The sequence below is a fragment of the Astatotilapia calliptera genome, chromosome 23 (genome assembly GCF_964374335.1).
Source record: "Astatotilapia calliptera chromosome 23, fAstCal68.1, whole genome shotgun sequence".
NCBI lineage: Eukaryota > Metazoa > Chordata > Actinopteri > Cichliformes > Cichlidae > Astatotilapia > Astatotilapia calliptera.
Window position 1 is genome coordinate 37,329,193 of NC_137443.1, and position 19,947 is coordinate 37,349,139.

Consider the following 19,947-nt stretch of genomic DNA (forward strand, 5'->3'; position numbering starts at 1 on the left):
TGTATTTTTATTGTCATGTTGTTAAATTGTGCCCAATATGCATTTTATTGATTTTCGTTTTTTACTACTGTTTATAAAAATGATTATATCTCAAAAATGAATTGATGAAAAAACTCCAAATAAATTTTGTGTAGTTTGAAAGGACTTTGTGCAACTTTTTTTCATTTACAATTTTGAGCTATATAGGTTTGATATTTTTGTATCAACAAAAATATGTGAAAAACAAAAAACGTTTTTCAATTTTTTCGTGGTTTATTGCACTTTTTTAGCAATTTCTATAGTTACTATGAATTTGTTACACACATATTATTAAAATGTGGGATATACGGTTTGTATTGATGTATAGTAAGTTAAAATACTCAAACAAATGGGCCTATAGTATGTAAAAATGTAAACATAAGGTCTGGCGGACTTGTTCTATGGTAGGTCTTAAAGGGTTAAGAGGCTTATCCCTCAAAACTGTAAATACAAAAAAGTTACACAAACTAGTTTCCCACCACAGGAAATTTATTTTGAGTGTCTTCATAGTTTTATTTTTGAAATACACCAATTTTTATATACTGCAGGAAAAACGAAAATAAATATTATAGTGCAAATTTGCAAAATAACAGCATATGCATCAAAATAAACAATTTCCAGCAGTGCAATATGAGTCTTAAGCATCCCAGAAACGACACAGAAAGTCATAAAGTCAAACATAACTTTTTAAAACACATAACAAGTAAAACACAAGCTCATAAGGCCCCGATCGTAAAAAACTACATTTCCGCAAAATGACGTCACTTCCGGTTTCGGGCAGGTCATGCGGTCATGTGATAGTTCGCGCTGATGGACGTAGGAAGTGTTACAAACAGCTGATGGATCGGCGAAGCGTGTTTCTGGAATATCATGTTTTTGTTGCTGCAAGTGATTTTTATGCAGTTTTTGCAAAGCTATATGTGGAAGGAAACTGTGACCTAGGACAAGCTGATGGCATAAGATGTAAGTACAACTCCTCCAGTTTCATATGCAAAAAAAATTATTGCGCTAGCTTACTTGGTTGCAGAGCTACCGGGATTTAAAAATAGTTACGCAAAACAGAGCGTGCCCGCTCCGATCGGCTGTAAAGGGTTAAGGCCAAAACAGAGAGAATGAAGAGGAGCTTCTTCCCCCAGGCTATTCGGGGCCTGAACCAGGTGTAGGACTGGACTCTCCCAAACACGTCACTATAAGACTGGACTCTCACACACGTCACCACACGCACCACCACACATTTCCTATAATCCTATAATTTATATAATTTATAATCCTTATCTTTATAATCTCTTCTGCTATTTGCACATTCTTTACTGTAAATTCCTAAGTTAATTTGTAAATTTTTGTAGTAAATTGTAAATATTGTAAAACTTTTCTTCTGTCATTTAATGGTCGGGCATTGTACAGCTACAAGCATTTCACCCCCATGTCATAGTGTGTATGGTTGTGTGTGTGTGACAAATAAAATTTGAATTTGAATTTGAATTGTTGAACTCCTCACAACATTTCTAAAGGAGAGGCCAGCCCTGACTGACTCTCTCCTTTCAGTTATTGTGATATGACCAGTGTTGGGTAAGTTACTTTAAATTAGTAACTTAGTTACATTACTAGTTACTTCTATCAAAAGTAACTCAGTTACTTCAAGTTACTTGTTACTTTCAAAGCAACTAGTTACTAGGGAAAGTAACTTTGGTTTTACTCAAAATTCTCTTGTCAATGTGTTGCTTCCGTAACTGGATACCCAGCAAGATTGCCAGTCTTCTAGCTTGCTTACTTGCCACAAGTGCACTGTGCCACCTACCAATAGAAAGGAAAAAATAATGTGCACATTTCCATGAGAGAAATCCCACGACTGGACCGTCGTTGACCGCCACCATGATTCTAGCCTACGTCACGGCGTCATGGGCGCTTTTTACATCCAACACAAAAACTGCAGTCGTGGTGCTTTGATTGTACTCAGAACTCGGAAATTCTGCCTTCCGAATAGGAAGATGTAGGTAACACCAGACTGCAGATGACCTGCATACAGGGCTGGACTGGGACAAAAAATCGGCCCAGGCATTTTGACTAGAGCCCACCATTATAGGAAAAATCATAAAGCCGTTGAATGAAAACAAACGCTGTTGTGACAGTGATGTACAGGGTGGGCCATTTATATGGATACACCGTAATAAAATGGGAATGGTTGGTGATATTAAAGTCCTGTTTGTGGCACATTAGTGTATGTGAGGGTCAAACTCCTCAAGATGGGTGGTGACCATGGTGGCCATTTAGAAGTCGGCCATCTTGGATACAACTTTTGTTTTTTTCAATAGGAAAAGGGCCATGTGACACGTCAAACTTATTGGTAATGTCACAAGAAAAACAATGGTGTGCTTGGTTTCAACGTAACTTTATTCTTTCATGAGTTATTTACAAGTTTCTGACCACGTATAAAATGTGTTCAATGTGCTGCTCATTGTGTTGGATTGTCAATTCAACCCACTTTTCCCACTATTCACACACTGATAGCAACACTGCAGGAGAAATGCCAGCACAGGCATCCAGTATCCATAGTTTCAGGTGCTGCACATCTAATATGTTCACACCATAGACAATTGCCTTCAGATGACCCCAAAGGTAAAAGTCTAAGGGGGTCCGATTGGGAGACCTTGGGGGCCATTCAACTGGCCCACGACAACCAATCCACTTTCCAGGAAACTGTTTATCTAGGAATGCTTGGACCTGGGACCCATAATGTGGTGGTGCACCATCTTGCTGTTGAAACCAAGCACACCATTGTTTTTCTTGTGACATTACCAATAAGTTTGATGTGTCACATGGCCCTCTTCCTATTGAAAAAAACAAAAGTTGAATCCAAGATGGCTGACTCTTAAATGGCTACCATGGTCACCAGCCATCTTGAGAAGGTTGCCCCCTCACATATAACTAATGTGCCACAAACAGGACTTTAATATCACCAACCATTCCCATCTTATTACGGTGTATCCATATAAATGACCTTATAAATGCGGCTGTGCAGCAATGACACAGAATAACTCCAGCTTTGTGTCTTTTTCATTGTAGCTGAAGTAGCAGAAACAAAAAAATCTAATATGCCCAACTCATTTAAGCTGCATTAAAATTGCAGTGAGAGAGGGATGGATTAGGGCTGAGGAGAGCTGTACACTGAGGTCATCTGGGGTCAGTGGAACCCTAATACATGCTCCAAATAAGCTTAAGTAATCAATTGGCCTTTAGACCTCTGTAGAATACAGCAACAAATGGGCCCTTAGCTTCACAAAGAGCAAAAATGTTAGATTATCGGCTTGCAGCCACTTCGTTCTTTTCAGGAGAAAACAAGGACTTCAGAATCTTAAATCAATAGTTAATTATCTTTCACATAAACATAAATACAGTTCTAGTTATCGACAGCAACAGCACTCAACCAAAGTCAGTCTGCTGTGCTTTTCCTTACAAGTATTTTTCATTGTCACTTTTATTGTTCTTAAGAAGGCAAGGTTAAGCTTGTGTGTGCATCTCAGTATATGTTAGTCTCTTACTAAATATCTGATTCAGTGGCAAGTACAGCATTGAAATCTAAGTGGTTATAAACACATCATGTCTTTAATGTTTCCCTGAGTGGAATCTAGTACAAAGCCGAGTGTAGTATCTGACTTTATCATGTACAATGATTACATGCAGCACTGAAAAAGAAATCAATCTATCTGCTGTGAACAGTGCTCCAGCATGTTCCACTTAAGTTTTATTTATTTGTTGGAAGCAATGCATGATTTTTCAAGTTTATTTGTTTATTCTCAATCTGATTACATCAGATTTAAATTAAACATATTTTCAGTTAATTTCCTTTTTACAGTTTTTCAATAGGAAAAAATACATGTGGAAGTCAATGGATTGTGCATGTATTTTACACAGTAGCACACCTTTCTGTGGAAATATTTGTAGATGCATGTATATCAGCGTTAAATTATTGCATTACTATAAACTGCATTTTTAGAAAATTTGGGTAAAGCAATTTTGTAAAAGTTCTTGTGTTTTGTTTACATCCCTTTAAGGGTCTATTGCAGTTTAGGGCTTGGTTTTTGGGACTCAATTACATTAGGGTTTTGGTAAAGGCAAGTTTTTGCAATCTTGGGAGTAGGATTTCAAACAAAAATGTATAATAGTTCTACATTCTTGAAATACATTTGTCATTGCATAAAAAATCAAAGACTAGTTTTGAATGTTAAATGACTTTACTCAATTAATAAATTATCCATATACACAGGAATGAATAACTGCTGTCATTACATGTGTATTTAAACAGCAGGAGCCTTCAGTTAACTAAACATCAAAAGTATTTTACATCTTTAAGCTTCAACCAATGTGCTTAGCTTTAAAAATACCCTTACTATCACTACCCCATACATTCTATTTTCAGCAGTTAAAATAATATGGCGTAATTTTTGTGCCACTATTCTGAGCACACCCAAAAAAAGAAAATTTGCACATGCAAGTGTTGCACTTTGGGAAGAAATTTATTTTAAGCGAAGAAAAGCTAAATTTGATTGAACAAAATTCATTGCTGCATGCAAAAAGTGTATTTCAGTGTTTGCTATTACAGGGAGTGCAGAATTATTAGGCAAATTAGTATTTTGTCCACATCATCCTCTTCATGCATGTTGTCTTACTCCAAGCTGTATAGGCTCGAAAGCCTACTACCAATTAAGCATATTAGGTGATGTGCATCTCTGTAATGAGAAGGGGTGTGGTCTAATCACATCAACACCCTATATCAGGTGTGCATAATTATTAGGCAACGTCCTTTCCTTTGGCAAAATGGGTCAAAAGAAGGACTTGACAGGCTCAGAAAAGTCAAAAATAGTGAGATATCTTGCAGAGGGATGCAGCAGTCTCAAAATTGCAAAGCTTCTGAAACGTGATCATCGAACAATCAAGCATTTCATTCAAAATAGTCAACAGGGTCGCAAGAAGCGTGTGGAAAAACCAAGGCGCAAAATAACTGCCCATGAACTGAGAAAAGTCAAGCGTGCAGCTGCCAAGATGCCACTTGCCACCAGTTTGGCCATATTTCAGAGCTGCAACATCACTGGAGTGCCCAAAAGCACAAGGTGTGCAATGCTCAGAGACATGGCCAAGGTAAGAAAGGCTGAAAGACGACCACCACTGAACAAGACACACAAGCTGAAACGTCAAGACTGGGCCAAGAAATGACTCAAGACTGATTTTTCTAAGGTTTTATGGACTGATGAAATGAGAGTGAGTCTTGATGGGCCAGATGGATGGGCCCGTGGCTGGATTGGTAAAGGGCAGAGAGCTCCAGTCCGACTCAGACGCCAGCAAGGTGGAGGTGGAGTACTGGTTTGGGCTGGTATCATCAAAGATGAGCTTGTGGGGCCTTTTCGGGTTGAGGATGGAGTCAAGCTCAACTCCCAGTCCTACTGCCAGTTTCTGGAAGACACCTTCTTCAAGCAGTGGTAAAGGAAGAAGTCTGCATCCTTCAAGAAAAACATGATTTTCGTGCAGGACAATGCTCCATCACACGCGTCCAAGTACTCCACAGCGTGGCTGGCAAGAAAGGGTATAAAAGAAGAAAAACTAATGACATGGCCACCTTGTTCACCTGATCTGAACCCCATTGAGAACCTGTGGTCCATCATCAAATGTGAGATTTACAAGGAGGGAAAACAGTACACCTCTCTGAACAGTGTCTGGGAGGCTGTGGTTGCTGCTGCACGCAATGTTGATGGTGAACAGATCAAAACACTGACAGAATCCATGGATGGCAGGCTTTTGAGTGTCCTTGCAAAGAAAGGTGGCTATATTGGTCGCTGATTTGTTTTTGTTTCGTTTTTGAATGTCAGAAATGTATATTTGTGAATGTGGAGATGTTATATTGGCTTCACTGGTAAAAATAAATAATTGAAATGGGTATATATTTGTTTTTTGTTAAGTTGCCTAATAATTGTCACCTGCACACACAGATATCCCCCTAAAATAGCTAAAACTAAAAACAAACTAAAAAAAACTTCCAAAAACATTCAGCTTTGATATTAATGAGTTTTTTGGGTTCATTGAGAACATGGTTGTTGTTCAATCACAGACTTGGATGCAAAAAAAAATCTGATTGGCTGTTTTGGTCACCAGTCAGCTCGAAATGACGAAATGCAATATCCCAGAATGCATTTCGTGCAAAACTCAAATGAGGCAGTGGCGGAGGAGCAGTAGTGATGGGATTTCCGGCTCTTTCGGCTCCAAACCGGCTTTTTAGGTCGTTTTGTTGCTTTAGTTAATTTATTATTAACAACAATATAAAATTATGCACAAAAGGAATTACTAATGTAAAAAAAAAGTGGTTTTATTTATATATGTTTATATATAAATATATACGGTGGTCCCTAGAGACAAAGCACGTACAAACTTCAAAACACATTTCTAGCATTAACTGAACTTCCAAAACAGCTACCTAGATCACTTAAATTACACATTGAAAGCATATGTTTTGTTTGTATATTTACACACAAGCACTCATATATATTCAAACAATTCAAAAAAATGTTCATTTACCTGTTACTACCACACACCAAATCTGGTCGTTGGTACTTCCTGGCTTGTGTAGCCACTAGGTAACGAAAGCTCAACACTGCGCCCAGCATCCTGGAGCACTTCTGTTGTCTTTTGAACGTGTTTTGGAGTTTTTATGTGCTTCTGAGTTTGTACGTGCTTTGGAGTTTTTACGTGTTTTGGAGTTTGTACGTGCTTCAGAGTTCGGACGTGTTTGAAGTTTGTACGTGCTTTGTCTCTAGGGGCCACCGTAAATATACTTTTATTTATTCACTCCACATAAAATGTGATAAATAAATCATATAATACAAAAACCAACTATTCACATTTTGACATTTAACTATTTAAATTTTCAGCTTTTTCCTTTTAAACCAATTTAAAGTGAAACAACACAAAACACTGCAAACCACAACACAATTAAATATAAATGAAAATATGAAAACAAAAAGAACATGCACATTCTCTGTCATATGGGTCTGCATGAATAAACTTTCTGTATCCTTTATCATCCTCAACTGAAAATAGTTGTGGATGATTACTATACCTTTCTAATGAGACGTTGTTGTCCCTGGCTCTCTTTCTCTCTCTTTCCCTCCCGCTCTGTTCCTGTGCTACTGCGAGTGTAACTACCGCCCCTCCCCCTCTGGGAAGAGGGGGGAGCGGAAAAAAAGTGCAAGCGAGAGAGGGTCGAGAAAAAGAAAAAAACCCCCAAGGCTGGCATTAAGGAGCGGGCTCGTGATAAGGAGTCGGCTCGCGTCGTTCAAGTCAAAGACCCAGCTCTAAGAGCCATTTTGTTCGCGACTGACACATCACTAGAATGCATAGTGGCGATTTGTTTATTGCCCACTTTGCGCCAGAAAGAACATCAGCTGATACTAGAAAGCGATATTAAATAAATTCCAACAACAGCTGACCAAGCTTAAACGTGCTGATGCTGTTGTTTAGCGCAATATCCGCTGGTTGCCTCTTTCTGGTGCAAAGTGGTTGATAAACAAACAAGAGCAGGTTTACAGTGTGTGAATGTGTGTGTGAATGGGTGGATGACTGGTTGTGTAAAGCGCTTTGGGGTCCTTAGGGACTAGAAAAGCGCTATACAATACAGGCCATTTACCATATCTGAAGTTTACACAGCACCATTCTCGCCTGAAAATATCTTTAAAAGTTTATTTTGTGACCCAGAAAGAGTAATATTTCAAACTCCGCCACTCTGTGTTCCTCCGCCACTGCCTCGTTTGAGTTTTGGAAGAAATGCATTCTGGGATATTACATTTTGTCATTTCAAGCTGATTGGAGACCAAAACAGCAAATCTGATTTTTTTTTTTGCATCTAAGTCTGTGATTGGATGGTTTTGTGTCACAAATATAACGGTGTACAGAAAGAGTTGAACGCACGGGCAGAAAGAGAGAGCACAAGCAACAGAAATGCAAAAACTGATCGAGAGGGGCTGCTATTGTGTGTGTGTGTGTGTGTGTGTGTGTGTGTGTGTGTGTGTGTGTGTGTATGTGTGTATGGATAATAGCAAACACTGAACTAACCTGACTCTCAACATCAGCAAAACTAGAGAGATGATAGTGGACTACCGGAAACGACCAGTCAGAGAACACCAGCCCATCCACATCAACGGTGTCAAGGTCGAAAGTGTCAGCAGCTTCAAGTTCCTTGGAGTCAACATCACAGAGGACTTCTCCTGGACCCTTCACACAGACACTGCTATCACGAAAGCTCGCCAGCGGCTTTATTTCCTGAGGAGGTTGAGGAAGTTTGGCATGAACGCCAACATCACCTCAAGTTTTTACAGGTGTGCAATTGAGAGCTTGCTGACGAGCTGCATCACAGTTTGGTACGGAAGCTGCTCTGCCAGCAGCCGTAAATCACTACAGAGGGTGGTGCAGGCAGCAGAGCACATCACTGGCACGAGGCTTCCTGCCACTCAGGACATTTATCTCCAGCAATACCTCCGTAAAGCACACAGCATCCTCAAGGACCACAGCCACCCAGCACATCAGCTGTTCTCCTTGATACCATCTGGCAGACGTTACAACAGTCTGTCTGCTCGGACTACAAGACTCAAAAACAGTTTTTACCACCAAGCCATACGACACCTCAACCACAACACTTAAACATACACAACACAGTCCACAGGACGCACTCAGAAGCTACCTGCAGCTTCACAAGTACTCTGTTTAATCTGCACTGGTCACTCCACTTTATTGTTATTGATATTTATATTTAAAAGTGCAATACTGTAATTTTCTGCTGCTCATTCCTGTGCAATATCCCATCTGCCCTCCCGTAATATTTCTTTTGAAGATTTTCTTATTTAATCACTAGTGAACATATATTTATATTTATAGATACATATATATTTAGTCATCTTTTCTCTTTTACCACGTTTCTCTAATATTTTGCTCCTTACTATTTTTCTATTTTTTATTACTTTACTTTATTTTATTATATTTTATTACATTTTCTTCTACTGTATCATGCTGCTGAGTGACTGCTGCTCGTCAAACACATTTCATTGCAATGTTGACCCTATAAAACTGAAAACTGAAATACATTTTTTGCACGCATCAATGAATTTTGTTCACTCAAATTTAGCTTTTCTTCACTCAAAATAAATTTCTTCTCAAAATGCAACACTTGCACCTGCAAATTTTTTTCCTCAAAATAGTAGCACAAAAATAACACCATAAAATAATACATTATTGATATGTTCATGTCTTGAAATGATGATAATAATAATATATATTTGTTTTCGAAATGTTGAAGCTCTTTCTTCAGTAAAAAAAAAATATACAAAATCATATTTCAACAAACAAAACATACATTTTATTACATGAATATAGTAAGTATTCAACACCTCACATTGGAAGCTGCAGTTACTTCCAAAGAGGCTAATGAAGCACCAGTGTTTTTGAATATCTTTCCATGAGCTTGGCACATCCAGAAATTTGGATTTTGTCCCATCATTGTTTGCAGATTTGCTCAGCCTATAATCTGCTATTGTGGAGTCCTCCCTTTCAAGAACCTTCAGATTGTTTTGAGGCCACTGCAGTGTTGATGTTTGCTGTCAGAGGTTAACAGCTGAGATATTTGGTTCAAAGATTGAGATCCTACAAGGTTATCGCTGTTTAAGAACTTTTGCAATGTTGGCTCCATCTTAGATTAGATTAGATTAGATAGAACTTTATTAATCCCTCGGGTGGGTTCCTCTGGGAAATTCGATTTCCAAAAAAGCACAGCACCGACAGAAGTTACAGAGTTACAGAATATTATATATATATATATATATATATATATATATATATATATATATATCGCACTTGGGGCTATGTACCCAATCTCGGGTGGGGGTGATGATATCTCCCCCCTGACCTGGCGTCCTGACTCCTCCTTGCCGTAGCATTTGTGTTGCCGTAGCATTTGTGTTTGTGCAAGATCAAAGTAGCACGGAGGGAGGTTAGCCAACTAACGGAGTTGCAGAAAGGTGCGACAAATAAGGTGCATAAGAAATACAGCAAGCTGTCCATACCTGAGGCCTTGGAAACTGCCAAGCAAAGACTCACAGCCTTGGCCAGCCGCTTGAGGAGGTACACCAGAGAGATAGAAGGCAGGAGAATAAACCAGCTGTTCTCCACAGAACCAGCAAAGGTGTACTCTCAGTGGCAAGGGAACAATAAGAGAACAGCACCACCAAGGCTGGAGACGGAGCAATACTGGAAGAGCATATGGGAGAAGGATGCAACCCATAACGGCAATGCTCAGTGGCTAGAGGATCTGAGGGCAGACCACAGCGACCTCCCTGAACAGGGTCCAGTAACCATCACAGTGGCAGATATCCAAGAAAGGGTCTCCAGTATGAAGAGTTGGACAGCACCAGGGCCCGACATGGTTCACGCCTACTGGCTGAAGAAGCTGACTGCACTCCACGAGCGTCTGGCAGCACAAATGAACCAGCTGCTAGTTAACGAAAGACACCCAGAATGGCTAACTGAAGGCCGGACGGTCCTGATCCCCAAGGACCCCAAGAAGGGACCGGTCCCCTCCAACTACCGACCAATAACCTGCCTCAGTACTACATGGAAGCTCCTGTCAGGCATCATATCGGCTAAGATGAACAGGCACATGGGTCAATACATGAGCGGGACACAGAAAGGAATTGGCAAGAATACCAGAGGCGCAAAACACCAGCTACTGGTAGACAGAACAATCAGCCGAGACTGCAAGACCAGATTGACCAACCTGTGCACTGCCTGGATTGATTACAAGAAGGCCTATGACTCAGTGCCCCACAGCTGGATACTGGAATGCCTAGAATTGTACAAGATCAATGGGACCCTAAGAGCCTTCATCAGGAACTCAATGGGGATGTGGCGTACAACACTAGAGGCCAACTCCAAGCCCATAGCACAAGTTACCATCAAGTGCGGGATCTACCAAGGAGATGCTCTGTCCCCACTGCTGTTCTGCATAGGCCTGAACCCCCTCAGTGAGATCATTAACAAGACTGGCTACGGATACCGACTACGGAACGGAGCAGTTGTCAGCCACCTCCTGTACATGGATGACATCAAGCTGTATGCCAAGAGTGAACGAGACATCGATTCACTGATCCACACTACCAGGCTATACAGCAATGACATTGGAATGTCGTTCGGACTGGAGAAGTGTAGTCGGATGGTAACAAAGAGAGGGAAGGTAGTCAGAACTGAGGGGATTGAACTACCAGAAGGCAACATTGCAGACATAGAGGACAGTTACAAGTACCTGGGGATCCCGCAGGCAAATGGGAACCATGAAGAGGCCGCTAGAAAGGCTGCAACCACCAAGTACCTGCAGAGGGTCAGGCAAGTCCTGAGGAGTCAGCTGAATGGTAAGAACAAGATCCGGGCCATCAACACATACGCCCTGCCCGTGATCAGGTACCCTGCTGGGGTAATAAGCTGGCCAAAGGAGGAGATAGAAGCCACTGACATAAAGACAAGAAAGCTCCTGACCATGCATGGAGGGTTTCACCCCAAGTCCAGCACCCTGAGGCTGTACGCTAAGCGGAAGGAAGGGGGCCGGGGACTGGTGAGTGTCAGCACCACAGTCCAGGATGAGACAACGAACATCCAAGAATACATTGGGAAGATGGCCCCAACTGACCGAGTGCTCAGTGAATACCTCAGGCAGCAGAAACCCAAGAAAGAGGAGGGAGACGAGGAACCATCATGGAAGGACAGGCCCCTGCACGGTATGTACCACCGGCAGATAGAGGAGGTGGCTGATATCCAGAAATCCTACCAGTGGCTGGACAAAGCTGGACTGAAAGACAGCACAGAGGCACTAATCATGGCAACACAAGAACAAGCTCTGAGTACAAGATCCATAGAGGCTGGGGTCTATCACACCAGGCAAGACCCCAGGTGCAGGCTGTGTAAAGATGCCCCAGAAACAATCCAGCACATAACAGCAGGGTGCAAGATGCTAGCAGGCAAGGCATACATGGAACGCCATAACCAAGTGGCCGGCATAGTGTACAGGAACATCTGTGCCGAGTATAACCTGGAAGTCCCGAGGTCAAAATGGGAGATGCCCCCAAGGGTGGTGGAGAATGACCGAGCTAAGATCCTGTGGAACTTCCAGATACAGACGGACAAAATGGTGGTGGCTAACCAACCGGACATAGTGGTGGTAGACAAACAGAAGAAGACGGCCGTAGTGATCGATGTAGCGGTTCCGAATGACAGCAATATCAGGAAGAAGGAACACGAGAAGCTGGAGAAATACCAAGGGCTCAGAGAAGAGCTCGAGAGGATGTGGAGGGTGAAGGTAACGGTGGTCCCCGTGGTAATCGGAGCACTAGGTGCGGTGACTCCCAAGCTAGGCGAGTGGCTCCAGCAGATCCCGGGAACAACATCGGAGATCTCTGTCCAGAAGAGCGCAGTCCTGGGAACAGCTAAGATACTGCGCAGGACCCTCAAGCTCCCAGACCTCTGGTAGAGGACCCGAGCTTGAAGGATAAACCGCCCGCAGGGGCGTGCTGGGTGTTATATATATATATATAATACACACACACACACACACACACACACACACACACACACACACACACACACACACACACACACACATATATATATATATATATAAATACAGAGACAATATAAATAAAATATACGAAGGGGATAAATAGAATAAATAGGAATAAAAATAAAAATACAAGTGAATTGCACATTTCAAGTATTGAGTCTATTGCACCGTTGACTATTTACAAAAGTATTGCACAAAAGGTATTGCACAGTGAGGTGCAGAGGCACTACAGCTTAGTTGTTCCCCCCTCCTTTGTCCTCCTGTTTCCCCTCCCTCTCCCCTCCAGGGAGGAGTTAAACAGTCTGATGGCGTGTGGGACAAAGGAGTTTTTAAGTCTGTTAGTTCTTGTCTTTGGGAGAAGCAACCTGTCACTGAACAGACTCTTCTGGTTGTTTATGGCCGTGTGCAGAGGATGTCTGGCATTGTCCATAATGTCCATCAGTTTCTTTAATGTCCTTTTCTCTGCCACTGTCACCAGAGTGTCCAGCTTCATGCCGACCACATCTATTCTTCCCTTGCATTCTGTAACTGAAAAGCTTACCACTAGACTGATTGAACCACTGTCGTAGAGTTAGTGTACACAGTCCCATCCAAACACACCAACAACTGTGAACCCCCCCCCCACTCAATGAGTATATAACTTAGGAACAACTTGTTAGACAATGTGGGCGTGGTTTCATACCACAGATAGTCCTCCATTGTATGACCAAGATTTACGAAACAGACTTTTTTTCTTTTTTAATTCAATGTGACCCAAAACAAGTGAGTCAGCCCATAGTCCGAGCAAGAACTGTTTACAGATATTAGAAAATCAATTTTCTCATAGACTTCTAGAGGAAAAGAAGGCTTTCTGTAACCACAACTATCGCCATCTGCTGGCAAAATGTAGGTGGTTAGACGCTTGTGCATTGGCTTCCTTTTCCTTAACTGGAAGCTACATCCATGTTTTATTGTCTACAAACTCTGTCCAGAGGCATACCAACAACACCTACAACAAGTATACATGTTATGCACCTAAAACAACATAAAAGCTGGCCAAAAAGGGAAGGTACAGAGCTTCTTCCAGACCATGCATAAGTTTAAGGGTTGAACCAAAAGGTAAATGAAGTTGTATTTTGAACTGTGGCTCATGCAAAGACACTCCAGTACAGTCAAATAATGACATTAAGCTAATATCCTCAACAATTTCAGTAAATCATCTAATCAGCTTTAGTGAGTTTCAGAACAAAAAGACTCATCAACAATGACATAACACCTACCCAAAAAGTAAGTGAAAAAAGTCAATATTGAAAATAAATCATAAATAAATATTTTTTAAAAATACATTACAGTCTCCTTAGCCTACGAGAAATTTCTGTGCATTTATTAACCTTAAAGAAAACAGAAAAAAGCCAAGCCAACAAGCTTTTGATACCTTTTCTGGTGTCCTCATGTGAGCTCCTACTTAATTGGGTAGCTCGCAGACACCCCTGACTGCTGATGCCTCTTGCTTCTTCTACACTTTTCCAGCGTCTGCTCATGGGCTCAGCTCTCTTTGATCCCTTAGGGCTGTTTGCAGTGATCACTCCCTGTGCTCTTATCTTCTTCACGGTATGTTTTTAGAAGAAGTGAAAAAAGCTTACGCTGAAGTAAACTGCATTTTAACATCTCTCAATAATATTTATTTTCTGTTTAATATACCAGGTGACTATGTTCACTGTCTTTTGTCATCATCAACTTTGTTAGATGTCACATTTGCATGGCAGCCACTCAAATGCATCTAATTAACAACCAGTGCTGTGAACTTTATCTGCACTCAAAGAGACAGTGGGATATCCAAACACCTTTCATTTGGAGCAATTCCTTTTAAACATTAGAAAATAATTTGATCCTCAACACATCACAACACAACCTGCAGGAATGCTGATCATTAATCATGTTGCACTTTTAAGTTTAGTTGAAAAGAAGACGCCAATGTAGACACAGGAAACACCATCAGGTAGGATATACACACGGTAACTTTATTGAACTAGCTTGTGGTGAAACAGAAGGTAGCAAGGTTCCCTTGCGCTATAAATATGAACACCAGAAGAGTTGAAGTAAAAGCAAACCGAATCAATAAACTAAAAGGGAAAAACCAGGTCAGAAGAAGCACAGAACATGGCAGTTGGGATAGACTACAGCGCCCTCTTCTTCTTGTTCTTGGTCCCCCCCCCATGTCATCCCGAATCCTTAAAATGCCTCTGGGGTGTGTGGGGTGGAATATTGACGATATATTTCACCCAGCGCTAACAGTAAACACATAGAAATGCAGTTTCTGTTCATGTATATATGTACTACTGTTATTAAACTTATACATGTACATGTTAATATAAAGGCATTTAGAGTGGCAGTAAATTTGCAGACTGTAAACTTGAAGGCAACACTTTCCTTTTTACCTATTAATGGGACTAGTAGGGAAATGCTGGAGACTGGAGTTTGGTTCTGTGGCATTAGGTAATGTATAATTTCTTGAATATGCGTATGTGCTTTAATTGAGTGGTATTTTACACAGTTACCTGGGGATATATTCATTAAGGGAAAGTCTGCCCAGTGAATAAATGACTTAAGATTTTCTACTTTTAAAAAAGATAGAGTAAAGAATTTGCTCACCAGCACTTGTGGCACATCAAAAACATTGCCCCAAAGGCTTGAGCAAGCTTGATGAAGCATTACAAGACATGTTGTTTGGTCTTTCCCTTGCCAAAAGTGAATAAGTAATTTTATGTTGGTTTAAGGTTAATATAAAACTTGCTTTTTACTTCTGAAAGGGTTTCTGTAATCATTATCAGCCATCATTGGTTGCTGCAAGGTAAATCAAATTCAAAATCAAAATCATCAGGGAAAAGGTGGAATAAGCAGTTTTATTTCATTTTAATTTATATATCCCTTCATCTTTTTTAACACCTATGAGCTAACCACTTAGCAACAGTGGAAAATTGTTTTTGAACAATTTCACTCCTGAAATAGCACTTTCCTGCCCTTTGGTTAGTCACTGAAATCTTCACTTATTTCTCTCGTCCCCCAGATTAGTCACAGCAGGTGCCTGTTTTACTCTTGTTAGGCAACAGAGAACAGACTCTCCAGGTCTGATGAATAAAAGACCTGCTGGGGTTCTGATCCTCATGGGTTGCAGACTTTCCCCCAGTGAATGCACACCTCATGGGTATGTGTGCACATACCTGTGTGAGAGTGTGTTAATGGATAGTATCCATACACACCATTATAGTAGCCAGGATATTAGGTTTCCTTGGAAGTTCTTGCACACATACGATAAGATGTTCTCCTTTGCTGTCTTCACGTTTTGTGCATACTGTTGCTTTCTTCGGGACACTGCATGTAATGTTTTATTTATTAATTTTTTACTTTTTTTAAGTTTATTTTTTTAAATATTTTCTAAAATTTACAAACTTCTAGAAGAACATGCCAAAACATGTTTTCTTTCCTTTTTTTCATCCAATTTTTAACATGGTGATGTCAAATTCTGTAGGTAATCATGTTCAATGACCTACATTTTTAGGTCTGTAGTTGCAGACAGTTAAGTTTGCTAGCTGCAGAAGCAAGACTTGCTTTTACAGGGACTTTGGCACCACTCTAGTAAAATTTGAGCTTTTGCTTCTTTTATTCACTCATGCATTCTTGCTCTGCATGTTTGGCCACTTTTCCTGTGCTGCGTCATATTCATTGACTTTTAGGCTCTTAAAATGGAACTTTTTAAAACACAGGCTTCAGCTAGTCTGAATGTGTTTTGACAGCATTTCATGTTGAAATATTTACATAATACTTCTAATACCCATCCTGCCTCCTGTGTACAGTCCCAGCAACACTCAAGCACATCTTGGTTGGTTGCTGGACTAGCCTTACTCAGGGCAGATACCCATGAAGACACAACCTGTCATGGTCTACGGTGGGTGGCTGGAGTTTCCATTAGGCTCCTGAACTGACCTGGGATCCGCCCCTGGGCAGGGACAGCTCCTGCACACCTGGAGCCTATTGCAGGCAATCAAGCCAGAGGGATTTAAACCACACATCGATGTTCATTCATTGCCAGTTCGTCATCAACACATGTTGGTAACAGGCCGTGTACGTTAAATTCTTGCTGTGATTTATCCTGTTAAACACGACTCTCTTGTACTACAGTTGCTGTACCCACCCTGGCTCACACTCCACCTCCGGACTCAGGATACCTAGTGATCATTCTGGAAATCCCTCTGCGCCTCACCTGCCTGCCCTCCTGCCATAACACTCCATCTGGAGCCCCGGATCTCAGGTCAGCTTTTCCACGCCACTCAGCCTCCCCTGGATCTTCATCACCCCCCTCTCAAACACTCCAGGTCCCTAACTGCAAGTAAGAATTGCCGCTCTTATACTGGCCACTTCTGAGCTGCCTTCACTACCTGCCTAACTCCTATATCCTCTTCCCTCAGTGTGACTGTTCCCCACTCAGCCCCGTTCCGCATCTCAGGCCTCGTTCCCTCGCCCTAGCCACGTTCCCCAGGGCACGCCACACCAAGGCTCCACGTCTCGTCATTTTCTGTCTTTGTCACGTTTTTTCCCTTGCACTTAACCGTAATAAACTGTTAAATCATCTACTGTCTCCGCTCTGGGTTTCTGCACCTGAGTCCTATTCGGTACCGGCCATCCCTCACCGTGACACAACCAGGTCCTCAGGTGTCTAGCTGAGAAAGTTGAGTGCAAAAGAAAATTCATCAACACTCAACCTTTCATGAACCAAGAGGAGCGTCAGTTTTCATCACCATTTGTCCAGGAGAGAGACAAGCCGAGGACAAGCCCCTCAACCCCGGACCTGGGCCCACTGAAGGTCGCCAGGGATTGGCAGATGCAAGTGGACTTGGATCAGAGGCTAATTTTTCCCACAGAGATTGTAACAACTACTCTGCGACCAGACCTTGTCCTTTGGTCTGACTCCCAAAAACTTGCATACGTTATTGAGCTGATGGTACCCTGGGAGGAAGCAACACTCAAGAATTTGAGTGCCAACTTGGCAGCTGAGGCAGAGGACTGGAAGAGGCTGGAGACACACGCCCAGGATTGATCAACCTGTGGTGGGCCTGCCTCAACAGGGGGTGTCAAAAGGGTAAAACATAACATTTTGAAATTTTGCTGGTTGACTGATACAGCTGTCTCAGGGCCTCCTGGGGACTGTGCAGTGGTAGTGAAACCAAAAAGAGGAATGAAAGAAAAGAAAAGGAGGCCAGTGTTCCGCTCTTCTCCCCTCTGCTCTTCTTCCCTTTTCTCGGAGGCCGTGGGGAGGTAGAGCGTACAGCCCAATCCGGTGGGGAGGTATGGGAAGCTAGATCGGGCGCCCCCCTTCCAGCTCTCCTCTCTGCTCTCTCATATCTTGTCCCTTTTGTCTTACTTCTCTCCATCACCTTTTCTATCCCTTTGAAGAAGTGAGGCTCCATAAATGTTAAAGAGGTAAGTATTACTTCTCAGTTATAGTGAATAGATAGAAGAAAATAAACTGTAGAAAACTAAAAAAGAATTGAAATAACAATTTAACATAAACCAGACAGACTCTGGGGCCTGATTAACCCTTTCAGGGCTTCCTTGGATGAGGGTGTCTAGTGTTAATTGCTGAAACACCTGATGAATCCAAGGTCCACTACTAACGATGTGTCCCAAATTTTAATATGATAAGTTAGATTAGATCTCTAATTCCTAAACCTAACCAAGGAAGAAAACATGGCAGATTAGCCTTGACCGAAAGTTGAGGCACACAATGATGTGTGCCGCTGGTAAATTTCCTGGGCTGCCTTTCCCCTCATAACAGTCATCTCTCAAGATCCCTCAAATTTAAAGCAGTGCAATATCAGGGATTGTAACATCTAGTCCTTTTACTGAATTACTCCCTATGGCAGAATTTCAGCTTTAGCGGAGAATAACAACAAATAGTGCTACCTTTGCTTTTTTTCACAAATCTCCCACATATTAAACTTAAAAATTAGGATCATTTGATTCAATAGAAAAAAGCAAAAGTCTTGAGTTGCCCCTTATTTCTTTATATTTTGCTAGGGAAATGGGAAATAGGTGCCGCGATTTCTTAAAATGCCCAAACATACTTGCAAACACAATAAATAAGGGAAAAACAGAATTTATTCTAACAAGCAAGAAAGCCAATCTTTGGTACGCCATGACTTTTTTCCTCAGAACAGCCTGACTTTTCTTAGGCATTCAAAGCTCTCTTTTAGATGTTGGTTTCCTTTTTTTCTGTTTTCTGTCAAGATGATCCCAAACTACTTCAAAAAAGTTGAGGTCTGGGCTCTGGAGACCCGTGCATGACTGATAGAGTTCCATTGAGTGTTTCTCTATCCAAGTGTGCTGTTACTGTATTGGCAGTGTGTTTGGGATCATTGTCATGTTGAAAAATGAAGCCATTCCAGTTGCTGTTACATGATGGTACTAGTCTGTGTTCATAATTTCATCAGTTTTGACAAGTTCTCCAACATAACTCGCTGAAATGCATTACCAAATTATGAGAGAGTCACCACAATGTTTTATAGATGGCTGTAGACACTGTTGTATCTCTCTCTGGACCTCCATTTGAACCAAAACTTATTGAACGAGGTCTTTTGGAGCAATGAATTTGGATTAATTGCTCTGCAGGACTTGGCAGCCCAGTTTTTGTGTAATTTGGTATTCTGCAGCCTTTCCCCCCCTGTTTTCCTTCCTTAAGAATAGCTTCTTGAGATCATGTCTGATGAGCCTTTAGCGAACATTAGCTGGATTAGGACCGGATGCATATCTGAGGTCCTGTCTAAGGATATTGCTTTCAGATACTATTCACCTACTGTGGATATTTTTTCAAGCCTGGAACTTGAAATTAAATGCAGTTTTGGTAATGCCTGAAATAACTGTTCACATAATTGCATGGAGGGGTGTTAAGATGCTATGTGCTATGGTGAATTCTTCTATTAGAGTGCCATTGATTTTTTTGTCATTACACCTCTAAGGTCTTAACCACTCAGAGTTGACTGTAATCAGCTTTTCTGGAGCCAAAAACTTTCCAATGTTAAACAAGAAAACCAGGGCTCTGTTCTGGAGAGTAGATTTAACAGCTGCTTGTTGGGCTTTCAAGTTATTAAGCGAGGTCATAGAATATTAAAGACTTTGTAAAAGTTTCTTTTAAGAACTCTTGCATAAAATATGGATGATCACAGAAACAAAGTACTTTTCCCTTCACCTTTTACCAGTTTTGAGCGTCTTTGAGAGTTCCAGTATACATAAACATGAGTTGAACTATGCTTTGA

The 19,947-nt window shown here is 41.3% G+C and overlaps 1 long non-coding RNA gene across 1 annotated transcript; it reads left to right on the forward strand.

Annotated features, from left to right (window-relative positions):
• The first annotated feature begins 15,413 nt into the window (after positions 1-15,413).
• LOC113016573 (uncharacterized) lies at positions 15,414-17,266 on the forward strand. Its single transcript, XR_013905609.1, has 2 exons — positions 15,414-17,024; positions 17,104-17,266. It is a non-coding gene; the product is annotated as an uncharacterized LOC113016573 (long non-coding RNA).
• Positions 17,267-19,947: the final 2,681 nt, after the last annotated feature.